At 45.1% G+C, this 12,845-nt stretch overlaps 1 protein-coding gene across 3 annotated transcripts in view; it reads right to left on the reverse strand.

The window, feature by feature from the left end:
* The window catches only part of Bmal1 (basic helix-loop-helix ARNT like 1), a 94,666-nt gene extending 94,538 nt beyond the window's left edge, over positions 1-128 (reverse strand). For all 3 annotated transcript variants that reach the window (XM_055627467.1, XM_055627468.1, XM_055627464.1), the window contains exon 1: positions 36-128. The gene's annotated coding sequence lies outside the window, so the exon portion shown is untranslated. The remainder of the gene's footprint in view (positions 1-35) is intronic.
* Positions 129-12,845: the final 12,717 nt, after the last annotated feature.

Raw genomic sequence — 12,845 nt, forward strand, 5'->3', positions numbered from 1 at the left:
GGACGGCCGCCGCCCGCCGCCGTGCCGACACTCACCGTGGCTCGCCGCGAGCGCCCGCGCCCGCGCCCGCACTCGGATCCCGCGGCGGCGGCGGCGGCAAGTCCGGCGCGGGTAAACAGGCACCTCCGTCCCTGACCTACTTTCTGCCTTCCCTAAATGTCGCACCACTAACCTACTTTCCGACCAATCCGCTCCCCGCCGGCCCAGGCCCGGCCCCCCCCCCCCCCATCGCTGTGCCCCACCCCCCCCTCCCCGCCCCCCAATGGAGGAGCCGCGGAGCCCGGATACCTGCCTCTTCCCGCTAGCCAATCGGAGGGCGCGAACGGAGCGGCCTTGGCCGCCAATCCACACCGACTCGCGTTCGGCTCCGCGTTGCTCTCAGCCAATCGCGTGGCCGATGGGGAAGCCGCTGACCAATGGTAAAACGGCAGGGCTGGTTTACCTGCTACTTTCCCTTCACCAATCGTTGGGCGCACAGCAGCGCACGCCCCGAGGAGAGGGCCAATCCGCGCGCTCCGTGGATTTCTCGCTCCGGCCCTCGGTTTTCCCCCTCAGGTCTCCGGCTGGCTGCGGCCACTGCGGTGCGCACTCCGCGCGCTCGCCGCCATCCCCTGCCCCTCTGTCACGTCCCCGGCTGGTGCCTGCCTCCCAGCTCTCCCTCCTCCTTCATCCCCTTCTTGCTCGCAGAGGAAACGCAGCATCTCCTCGCGCGTCCTGCCCCAGCTCCATCTAGGAAACCACATTTTAGGAACCCAGAGGGCCAGAACCTTCCTGAAACCCCTGCTGGCCCTCGTCGGAAACACGGCGCTAACACCGAGCGTTTCTACAAGACTTTTCCTTCCGACGACCGACGCGATCTCGCGTTCTTTTTCGTTTGTCTTGCCCTCCAAGCATCCGGTGGAGCTGTCATTCCCGTTCGAGAGAGAAGTCTCCCGGGTGTGATGCCGCACTCTGTAATCCCACCCCTCAAGAAGCTGAGGCATGGGGATAGTCGCGAGTTCTAAGCTACCCTGGGCCACAGGGTGAGACCTGAGCAAGATTCTGTCACGTGTTACAGGCGCGGTCCCGGCAAATCTGCTTTGCAAAAGTATCGAGGGAGTAGGACAGAAAGAGTTGCAGAGTTGTTGGTTGGTTGGTAGGTTTGGTTTTTTGAGACAGGGTTTCTCTGTGTAGCCCTGGCTGTGCTGGAACTCACTCTGTAGACCAGGCTGGCCTCAAACTCAGAGGTCCACCTGCTTCTGCCTCCCAAGTACTGGGATTAAAGGTGCATGCTTCTAACACCCCGCTTCAAGACAGCATTTCAATATTTGTAAAGCTGTGACCCTTCTCCAGCCCTTTGCAAGGCACACAGCCTTTGTCCAAATGTGGATTGGCTTCAAGACCAAACAACTTGCTGTGTGAGGAGATTTTCTTTGTCGCTGTCCTGTTTTCTGAGGGGACCTCTCTGTGTATATGGAACTCTAACAAAGCATTAGAAAAGTATTACCTACAAGACAGAAATGTGGCTGGATGCTGGCCTAATTAAATGGGCTAATAGCAAGCCAAGTACCACTAACCTGAAGATGCTGGCTGATGTATCCCACAGTATCTCTCTACTGTGTTGTGTGCCATTCATTGTGCTAAAAGCTTTCCCTTCTTTTTCTCCTGTATCCTGACAGCCACCCTGTGAAGAAAGCAGTTCTTACTCTGTTCTACAGATTAGTTCAACTGACTGGCCCAGGTTTACACAGAAAAATGTTCGTCATAGTTTAAATGTGTTTTGCTTTGGTTTTCATCCCAAAGGCTCCATATTGGGCCAGTTACAAAAAAAAAAAAGAAAAAAAAATTTGCGTCCATTTTCCAGATGATGCAAAGCCAAGAGAGGAGGAGAGACACTACATAACATCAGCTGAATTTGATATGGAACAAGGGCCTCATAATGAGAGCAGATGTGGAGTCCTGCCTTGGGAATTCTGCTGTTCTCAGGCTAGGGCAGAGGTGTCCAAACAGATGGATGAAAGAGCAAGATGGGGACCCTGAGTCACAACTCAGTCTGAGTCCACTGAGATTTGTGGGTGCCGAGAGAAAGTATGCTGTCTCAGGGCAATCGCTAAGAGTCTGATAGAAAGCAAGGTGGGCATTAGTGGACTGGCTAGCTCGGTCAGTACCCACATAGAGTACTGTCTATGATTAAGACTTGGCAAACAAAATCTATCACTATGAACAAGGAGAGAGACCAGGATGTAATGAGACTAGAAACTGTCACACGAGGAAAGATTAAAGGAAACAGAAGTTTTTGCCCCAGGGAATACAAGGTAACTTTCTTCACATATTTGAAGAGCTGTCAAATAGAAGAGAAATTAGACTTGCTCTTTGGGGCCCGGAAGGGGTGGAAGGAAAGACATGTGACTAGAAACTCATTGGAATCAACAAAGAGAATTTTATACTAACTATAGCTGCCTCTGCCTAGATACATTGTCCAATCACAGAAAGGGTCCACATATGGTTAGCCAAATTGGGGGGAGGGGCTGTTTTTAAGACCCTAGCCCTCCATGTGCCTTGACTGTCTTCTTTTAAGAGTTATTATCTTTCTTTTTCCTACCCTTAGTAGACAAGAGATGGCCTCTCCTTGTGCAGGCCTGTTCTTTCATATTTAATTATATATATATTTTTTAAAATTTTTTATTAGTTTATTTACTTTACATCCCAAGAGCACCTCCTCCCAGTCTTCCCCACTTCCCCTCATTCTTCCTTCCTCTTTCCTCCCAGAAAAGGAGAGCTCCCCCCCCCCCCCCCCCGAATATTAACCTTCCCCAGCACATCTAGTCATATCAGGACTGCATATATCTCCATCCTCTGAAGCCAGGAAAGGCAGCCCTGCCAGGGAGAAGTGATGCAAAAGCAGGCAATAGAGTCCATGTTGGAAACAGCCCCCCTCCACTCGCCAGGTGCCCCATATGAAGACCAAGCTTCCTGTCCGCTACATGTGTTCAGGGGGTCCTAGGTCCAGATCATGCATGATCCTTGGTTGATGTCTGTCTCTGAAAGCCTCCATGGGACCGGGTTAGTTGTCTCTGTTGGTCTTCTTATGAGGTTCCTGTCCCCTCCAAGGTCCTTCCATCTTCCCCCAACTCAGTTATATTTTCCTTAGCATTTCTCTCTGTTGGAAACACAAACACATTTATCTTCTACTGGTTCCTACTTTGTCATTTATTTTCTACCTTCCAGAACACTCAGTTTGTCAATTCCTGCAGTACAGCTAAAGTCAAAGTAATTGCTCTCAATCTAAATTTCCTGAGCATGAATAAAATCACATGACTATAAAGAAAGGAAACGAGATTATTTAGTGAGCACCTGCATGTATCAAGTTCTTTTATAATCTTTTTTGTTTTGTTTTGTTTTGTTTTTCGAGACAGGGTTTCTCTGTGTAGCCCCAGCTGTCCTGGAACTAGCTCTGTAGACTAGGATGGCCTCAAACTCTGCAAACTCAAACTGCCTGCCGCTGCCTCCCTGAGTGCTGGGATTACAGGCTTGTACCACTGTGCCCAGCTGTGTGTCAAGTTCTTTAAATGTGAGATGATCCTCATCTCAATCCCAGATGTTCACATACCTTCTATGCTAGCTAATCCTGGTTGTCAATTTGATGTGCTTGGGAAGGAAAAAAAAAAAAAAAAAAACCTTTCATTGAAAATTGCCTCCATTAGATTGGCCTGTGAAGCATTTTCTTAGTTTCTAATTGATGTAGAAGAGGCCAGCCCACTGTGGGTAGCACTTTCCTAAGGCAAGTGGGCCTGGACTGTATGGAAAACGGAAGAGCAAGCCAGTAAGCAGTGTTCCTCTGTGGCCTTTGCTTCAGTTCTGCATTCAGGTTCCTGTCTTGAGTCCCTGCCCTGGCTGCCCTGGCTGATGGACTTTAATGGGTCAGCCAAATAAGCCCTCTGTCCTCCAACTGTTTTTGGTCATGGTGTTTAGCATACTGCCGGAAACGATGACTAGAATACCTACCCTCCATTGTTTCTGTCTGGACCCCGTAAATCAACCTGATTAATGTCTTCGTACTTTAGTTTCTTCCTATGTGGAATGGGGATACCCTGTTATCTACTCTAGGGGGTTGATGAAAGCTAAGTGAGGTGAGATATGGAAATCCCTAGCATAGTTCCTGGTGCAGAGTGAGGATCTGATTGTACTAGGTACCACTGCTGACACGTATGAAGTAGATGCTGTTCCAGTTTTATTGGTAAAGCCAGAGAAGATGAACGGTCTACCCCGCAGAGGCCTCTAACGCAGGGGCCAAAGCCGTTAAAATTACCAGGGAAGAGGGGTTTTTTAAAAAAAGTACAGAGTACTGAGGCTCCACCTGAAAGGTTCCAATTCAGCATCTTTGCAATATGAGATCCACTCGACGTTGGGAACTGCTAGTCTAATGGAAGATTAGATTCTGAAGCTAAGCACTCAAACTCAAATCCCAGGTCTGCTGGATTGGCTGCAGAAGACAATGACAGGACTCAGAAAGCACATAAGCACAAAAGCTGGAGAGTCTTGAGATGAGCGTGTTAAATTTGTTCTGGGGAAACTGAATGGGATTGGACTGCATCAATATTTACTGGGGCTGTAGAATGAGTTGAGTGTTATTCTAGAAGCTCCATGTGTATCTCCTCCATCAAGTCCCCCCCGCCCCAGCAGGCACCACTATTCCCATTTTACAGATGCAGACAGGTCCTGAAATCATAGGCTCCTCACACAATCTGTCTCAAAGTTCATGTCCTACTTTGCTATACTGCATCTTTACAATGACTTTGGCAACTATCATTCAGAGCAAGAGAGTGTAGATCAAGAAGCCACCAACTTACAGGTGGTATTATGAGACAAAATCTCCATCTGTGGAAGAGTAAAGGAGAACACCCAGGAAGAGGTCTCAGGGGTGGGATGTCTTCTCACATAGGGGACATGTGCAGAGGGAAGGCTTCCAGGGAGGGGTATGGTAGCTTATGGCATCCTGCAGTGAGAGGGACCCCAAGTCCTGGTAGAGACCCGAGCTGCTGCTCTGCTCTCAGTACCTCATCCTCCACCCGGATGGGCAGAGCATTCATGAACGTACTCAGCCTGAGCCAGAGAACAGGAGTGCCTGGACAGCTCTCCAGTAGGGAGCCCAGGCTGAGCCATGCTCCCCAAATGTCAAAGGAAACAAAAGAAGAATCAGAACAGGAGAAAACAGTGATAAGAGTGAAAGAAGAAACCAAAAGGCAAAAGAGACTGGGTATGGAAAACTGCAGGAAAAAAAAATCTCAATAGACAAGCTTAGAAGCAAGGTGAAGGAGAACACTATCCTGAAGAAAGAGGTTTTGGTTGGATCAAAAGGGCATTGATATTACCTTGGGAAAGCAGATTTTACCTAAACTGGAGATCAGAAGTGGGAATGAGGAGAGACAATACTGCTCCAGGAGCAGATGGATGCCATGGCTTGAAGACAGTTATTATTTAAGGGGAAATTAGAAAATGAATAGTTACCTCCTTTTTTCTGCTGACCAGGTTGCATGTGCATGGTGTGTTTGTGTGTTGGGTGTGGGCGGGAGAGAGAGAATGAGATTACATTTTTAAAACAAGGTTGACATCTGAATATACAAAAATAAGTTTTGTGTTTTATTTGTTTGGTTTGGTTTGATTTTGGTCTTGGTTTGGTTGGTTGGTTGAGACAGGGCTCACATGTAGCTCTGGCTTGTCTGGAATTCACTGTAGAGACTAGCCTTGAACTCACAGAGGCCTGGTCTGCCTCTCCGAGTGCTGGGATTACAGGCGCAAGCCACTGTGCCCAGTAAATGTGAGTTTTTAAGTGTCAGGCAGTCACAGGTTAACAGGTGTTGGCAGCTCTCAGAGGCTTCCCGGGAGGCCTTCCCTGGCTCCTTTCTGAATGGACCCAGCAGCTCAGAACTGGAGAGCAGCAATACTTGATCTGGAATGTGTCCTAGACTGTGTAATGGGCCTGAAGATCAGATTTTGCTTGCAGACCTGGCCAAGATGGCCCAGCTCTCGGTGCTGCAATGTGAGAGGGGCTCTGCCGTGTGGCTGGAAGAAGCTGGTGCCCTCAGCCACTTCCCTGCACCACAGAAGCTCCTCAGGACAGACACTGTCTTCAGAGCAAGAGCAAACTGAACTTGGGTCCTCTGGAAAAAACAGCAATTGCTCTTAAGATCTGAGCATCTCTCCAGCCTCCACAGAAACAGCTTCTGAAAGAACACTCTTTGGAATGTTTGAATCTCTGGGTTTTCTGTGTATGGTAGGCTGCTAGGACCGGCCCAGCTTTCCTACCCCACATCCTACCAGCCTCAGGGTCCAAGAATCAATTTGCAAACATGTTGATGGAACTTGCATTCTTTTTATGGAAAGGTCACTCTCGTTCTACCCCCTCTCTCCATCGCTCCCACCCCCACTCTCTTTCCTTGTTACATGTCATATTTTGCAAACAAAAATTATTATACACATCTTCATTAAATAGAAAACGATAACTGACAAGTTTTGAAAAGTGGTCCCCAGGGACTTTGCGACCCCAGGTCTGTGTCTAAAAGAGCACTCCTGCTAGTGTAAGAAGGGAGACACAGATCTCCAGATCTTTTGTGTGAGCAGAATCACGATGATGTGATTATATCATTGCTATCATTACTATTTCCCCTTATAAGATTATTGCTGAGTCATGTGTTTGCGCAACTGCCGGAGATGAAAAAAAAAAAAAAAAAAGTCATGAGATAACCCAGTTCTTGGCCTTGGAAGACAGACTAGTTGGCAAAATGTAAAGTTAATCACCAAAAGCCATGTTGCTTACTAAACCCCTCTACTTAAAAACGGCCCCCAACCTCCCAGCATGCCTTTTCCGGCTCACACCTGCTCTCATGTCAAAAGGCCATTTGCTCAGTGAAGTCCTGACCTCTTCTTGTAAAAATCCACCACTAAGCACCTTGTACTTCCTCTTTCCAAACACTCCCAGCTGCATGTGTCAGCTCTTCTACACTCTATGAGGCCAGGCTGTCCACACAGGAACGGGTCGGTCAGTACCTCCCATAGCAACCAAAATCTAGCACATACACAAAAGCCAGTATTGTTTGAATGCACACACACACACACACACACACACACACACACACACACATACACAGTGAGGTTATCTGGAAGCAAAATGTATATTGTATGGATACAGACAGAACTCAAGCGTGTAACCCAACATCCCCACAGCAGAGGAGACTTCTTGGCCTTCCCCTTCTAAAATGGCTGCTCTGTCATTTTATCACAGCCTGCTATCCTCTCTTCGGACAATCTGAATCTCTGTTTCAACTGCATAAAAATTATGCCATCCTTTAAAATCTTAAATATAGGATTGGAGAAATGGCCCGATTTTAGGAGTTCTAATGCCTTCTTCTGGTCTCTGAGGGCACTCAACACATGCATACAAACACACACACACATACATTAAAAAAAATAATAAACTTTAATGATCTTAAAACACATCCGGGAGTAATAGTGCATGCCTCTAATCCCAGCATCTGGGAGGCAGAAGCAAATGGATCTTGGTGAGTTTGAGGCCAACCTGGTCTACATAGAGAGTTCCATGACAGCTAGAACTACATCATGAGATCTTGTCTCATAATGATAATAATAATAATGTATAGAAGCAATCACAGAAGTAATATAATAGTAAATGTTATGAGGAAGTAAGGCCCCCGTCACAGACAGGCTTGCAACCTTGTAAGGAAGATATAGACTTGAGGAGAAATCTGTAAGAATCTCTAAGGCTATCTCAATAATGGCGTCTTACTGAAAAGGTTATGGGATAAGCCTTCTGCACAGTTGTTTATAATAATAAAAATAATCATAAGAGGAAACAAAGAGAGCCAAGTGTCCCAGAACACCCCTTGTGTTTTCTGGCACCACTTCATGTTATTCTGGTTTTTCTCTCTTTAAAGTCACCAGTTATCCACCCTCCCTCTGAACAGCTCTGAGCTGACTTGCCCTGGTGTGCCTGTGCTCCCTGGAAAATTCCAAGGAGCTCTCTCCTACGCCTCAGAGTCCCTCTCACCTCAGTGGACCGCTTGAGAAACAGCAAGGACTATATTAGGGATTTCCAAATCCAAGATAAGTTCAAGGTGACTGCAGGCTGAGGAGCTTGGCACAGTGATCATGTTCAGTCATTCCATAGCTCGAAGTCCCCTGTTGCCCGGGAGCACGCAGAGCTAACCACCCTCTACACTAGCACACTCTTTCCCTCACTAGGTCCCAGGCTAGGTCCAAAGACGAAGAATACGTTATCCCTTGAAGCGACATCTTGGAGTCTGGATGCCTTTATGTTTCTCAAGGTCAGCAGGTTCTGAAAAACGGGGATAGACTAGCCCTCCTCATGCCATTCCCACCTTGTTCACATGTCTGCTCCCTTGCCCTTATGCAGAAGGCCATGTTGGTCATTCTGGAAGTTTGGCCTTCCTTCTGTTTAAGATGATATTTAAATATTAACTTCAAGTAAGTAGATGAATCTAAAAGAATTGGCAACTTCTGTATTAAAAGAAAATTTCCTTTCCCTACCCCGCTTAATCCCAGGAATAAAAACACAGTTGATGGACAACAATTTGATTGTACCAGGGGGGAAAACTACATTAAGATTCTTGCTGAGTTGAATACTTCAGACCGGGTTTTAGGCATCCAGCTGTCTTCATTTCCAAGGCAGCAAATATTTTCATATTCCACAAATGGGGCTATTGAGCAATGATACGTGAATGAAGGATAATGCAACTATTTTTAGTATGGTAATTGTAATTAAAAAGCAGTGGAAGAATAATCCTGCCCCAGCATGTCTGAGATCTCCCTTTCATTTCCTCAAAACAATGCTTTCTATGTCTGGCTGCAGAGACTTGTAGCTTGTTTTCCTTCTGGTGAAAAATAGGCAACACTTGACATTCTTTCCAAGCCAAGAGAAGAGTGTGTGAAGTTGTGGTTTGGGCTAGACTGGATCCCCTCTTTCTTCTCTGTGTTTTCATTTACTCAGTTGAAATGTCTTTTCATATCTAGTGCTGAATGGCTATGGACTGAATCAGTGCACTAGATCTGCTATCTTTCTGTCTTATCTTTCTGTGCAGTTGGCTCGCTCAGTTTTAAATTGAGGATAACTGGGTGTTGTTGAAGAGCCACAGAGGGGCTGGAGAAACAGCTCAGCAGTTAAGAGCACTTGCTGCTCTAGTGGAGGACACGAGTTCAGTTCCCAGCACATACGACGAGGCAGCTCACAACTTCTTGCAACCTTAGCCCTCTACAATCCTATGCCCTCTTCTTGCCTCCAGTGGCACCCGCTCACACACATACATACAATCACACACATACACCATTTAAAAATAAAATTGTTTCTTAAAGTGCTACTAATTTCTACTTGTAAAATATTTTTATCCATACTAATTTAATTCCCACCAATTCCTATTACTATTATTCCTACTTACTTTCCTCCTACAAGAAAAAAAAAAAAAGGTAACTTAAAGCAATGTTCTTTCCTTATTAGAATGTATTTTCAAGCTTTCAAAAGGTCACCTTACAAATGGTTGTTTACAATTTGTTACATTTGAAAGTTATAGATAATCACAATTAGAAAATGGGATCTAGCCAGGAGTGTTGGCACATGCCTCTTTGATCACAGCACTAAGGAGGCAGAGGCAGTTGGATCTTCATGACTTCAAGGCCAACCTGGTCTACACAGGGATACCCAGAGAAAACCTGCTCAACAAACAAACAAACAAACAAAAAGAAAATGAGATCTAAACCTGGACATGGGGGAGTACTAAGGAAACTGAGGCAGGAGGATTATGTGTTTGATGCCATCCTAGGCGATAGAGCAAGACCATGCCTCAAAATTCAACAAGAAAAAAAGAGAGAAAGAAAAAGACAGAGACAGGTAGACAGACACAGATGTTAGAGGTAGAGCCAGGAGATCAGGAGTCCAAGGCCAGACACACAGTGCATTTGGGGCCAACCTAGAACACGTGAGACCTTGTCTCAGAGAAAGAGAGGGAAGGAAGAAAAGAAAAAGAGGGCTTGGGGAGATGGCTCAGTGGGGTAGGAGTGCTTGCTCTGCAAGAATGAGGACCTGAGTTCAAATCCCCAATAGTCACATTAAAAAAACAAAACAAAACAAAACAAAAAAAAAAAACAAAAAAAAACATGGCATGGCTGTGCCTGACTATAAACTAAGCACTGATAGGCAGAGATAAACAGATCTCCAGAGCTTGCTAGCTGGCCAGTCTAGGAAAAATGGTAAGCTTCCGCTTCATGAGAGACCTTGTCTCCAAGTAAGGCAGTGATGAGTGGGGACACCCTTAATCAGGCCTCTGCACTTGCGTGCATGAACACATACATCACAGACATAGATACAGCACCCACACATGCACACACACCAAAGCAAAATAGAGTAGGGGCTGGAGAGATGACTCAGCTGTTAAGAACACGCAATGCTCTTCCAGAGGACCCGAGTTCTATTCCCAGCACCCACAACAGGTGGCTCACAAGTCCCTGTAACTCCGCTTCTGTAGATCTGATACCTCTAGCCTCCATAGGATGGGCACGTACCTCCTCCCCTCTGCACCCAGACATGATTAAACATAAATCTTTCAAAAATAAAATTTCAAAAAAAATCTGATTTGAAACTGAACTCATGTTCTTTTTAAAAATGTAGACAAAACATTCTGTTTCATGTCTTATGCTGCAAGGAGGAAAAGGAGTTATCGGGTTGGCTGAGCTTGAAAAGTGCATTTTCTATTAAAAATAAATAACAAAACAAATCATAAATTATATTGTGATTCCTTTTATGGCTTACTTTCTAACCCTGCTTCTAACTGCAGTACAGAAGCCTTTTCCCTCAGCAGGAAGCTTCCAACTCCAAGCCCCCACCTGCAGGCTGGTCCCTAGGGCAGGCTTGAATACAGGGGGAGATGGAGGAGCTGCCCAGAGGAGATCAGCTCAAGAAGGAATCTGAAAATTAAGCCTCCTTAAAAATCAAACGATGCACCCAGATTCCCACAGAAAGCCATGGCATAGCACATGACTCACATTTTTCTCTACAGATGAGGATCCAGAGGATCTCCTGTTTATTATTTATCATCATCATCATCATTATTAATTTCTGCTTCAGCACATTTGAAGCCGAAGTGTGATTTTTCATGCTCAGCATCAGCGAGGACTTTGCTGCGCTTTGAAATCTGCTGTCATCCTGTTTCCTGTGTGTTCCTGTTTTTGAGACCAATTCAGCAACTACAAGTGATGCCTGCCCTGTCCTGCCCGGGTCATTAGAACTTGATTTATTAATAGTCCTTCCCCTTCGCACAAGGGTGTTGCCGGTTTTAAAATATTTGTCCTTTAAAACAGCTTCAATTTTAAAATAGAAACATTGTGATCTTTGAAAGAAAACACTTGGAATTTTTTAAGGGAGAAAAGAGAGAGAGATGGAACACTTGGGAACCCATCCCCAGTAGAGCCACCCACAGACTGCAGAGAAATCACAGCTGTCTCGAGAAGAACACCTGGCGGCCATGCCCGTAATGTCGGCCCGTGAGAGGCAGAAGCAGGTCTGCAAGGTCTAGGCCCGCAAAAGTGACAAAGCTAAACCTTGTCTCAAACAAGAAACAACAGCAACAGAACCAAAACAACGAAAACAGCTTCTTCAAAGGGATATCTGGTATTTTACATTAAGATCATTTTAAATCTGGTAAACATTGGCAACATGGATGGAAACACCTTTTAAGTAGATATTTTCACTAGTGAAGTTGATGTCTTTTTTTTTTTTTTTCACTATTTTTTGGCACGCTTCTCAAAAAAAAAATGTGTCTGTCATTGTGGTCTCATGTTATGAACTCTGAAATCCTTCCTTACCCTTAGGTACCCATTTTCCTGAAAAGAGTATTTTAAAAGTCAACAGAGAACTGCTAAACACCAGTTGGATGGCTTTTCCTTAATGCTCAGTCTCCATGACTTGAAAGCAGCAGCGAGCTTAATGTTGGTGACATAACCATCGAAATTAATTTGACATGTATTAAGTGATCAGTAAATAAGATTTGCTGCTTAGTCATAGACCATAAATACTAAGCAAGCATTGTAAATGGCTTTAATTGACAGTGTTTAATCTACTCAGCCCGATCAATTTTCATCTCTCAATTCTTCTCTTTCCTTTATCCTAACACATACATAGCTAATTTTATTTCATCTAACATTTTTTTTACTGTTGGGTATAATGTTAAATGTTTTATACCTGTAATTTCATTTAATCCTCACATATATGCAAAGATTGTTGTTGAGCTGGAGGTGTGGCTCTGTGGTAGAATGTTTTCCTAGCCATGTATGAATTTGGTCCTCAGCACTGAAAAAGAAATGTTATGTTTCATCATGTGGGGATAGGGAAACTGATAACTCCAACTCCAGGGATCCAGGGCCCTCTTCTGCCCTCTGTCAGCACTACACACACCGGGTACACACACATACATACTTGCAGGAAACACTCATCCATTTTAAGAGTCACGTTGTATATCTGAGTATTTACTCCACACAATGCGGAGGAATTATAGAAGAGATTTATCCAAGATTACATGGCTAATATAGAGTAGAGAGACCAGCTCTTCATTGTCAGAAAAGAAAGCACTTGATTCCAATTGCACACACAGCATCAGTTTTAATAGTTCTTCCCTGCATCACATATTTTAATATTCACTGAGGACACTCTCTTATCCAATCAGTTACTCTGGCAGTCAATAAACATTAAAGTCTTAAGTAATATAGATATAGACCCACTGATGAGAGTATTCATGGCCCAGTGGGGAATATAGGTCAATACATGCAGTAAGAGTCCAAGGAGA

The sequence above is a fragment of the Psammomys obesus genome, unplaced genomic scaffold (genome assembly GCF_907164565.1).
Source record: "Psammomys obesus unplaced genomic scaffold, mPsaObe1.curated_primary_1811, whole genome shotgun sequence".
Classification (NCBI taxonomy): Eukaryota; Metazoa; Chordata; class Mammalia; order Rodentia; family Muridae; genus Psammomys; species Psammomys obesus.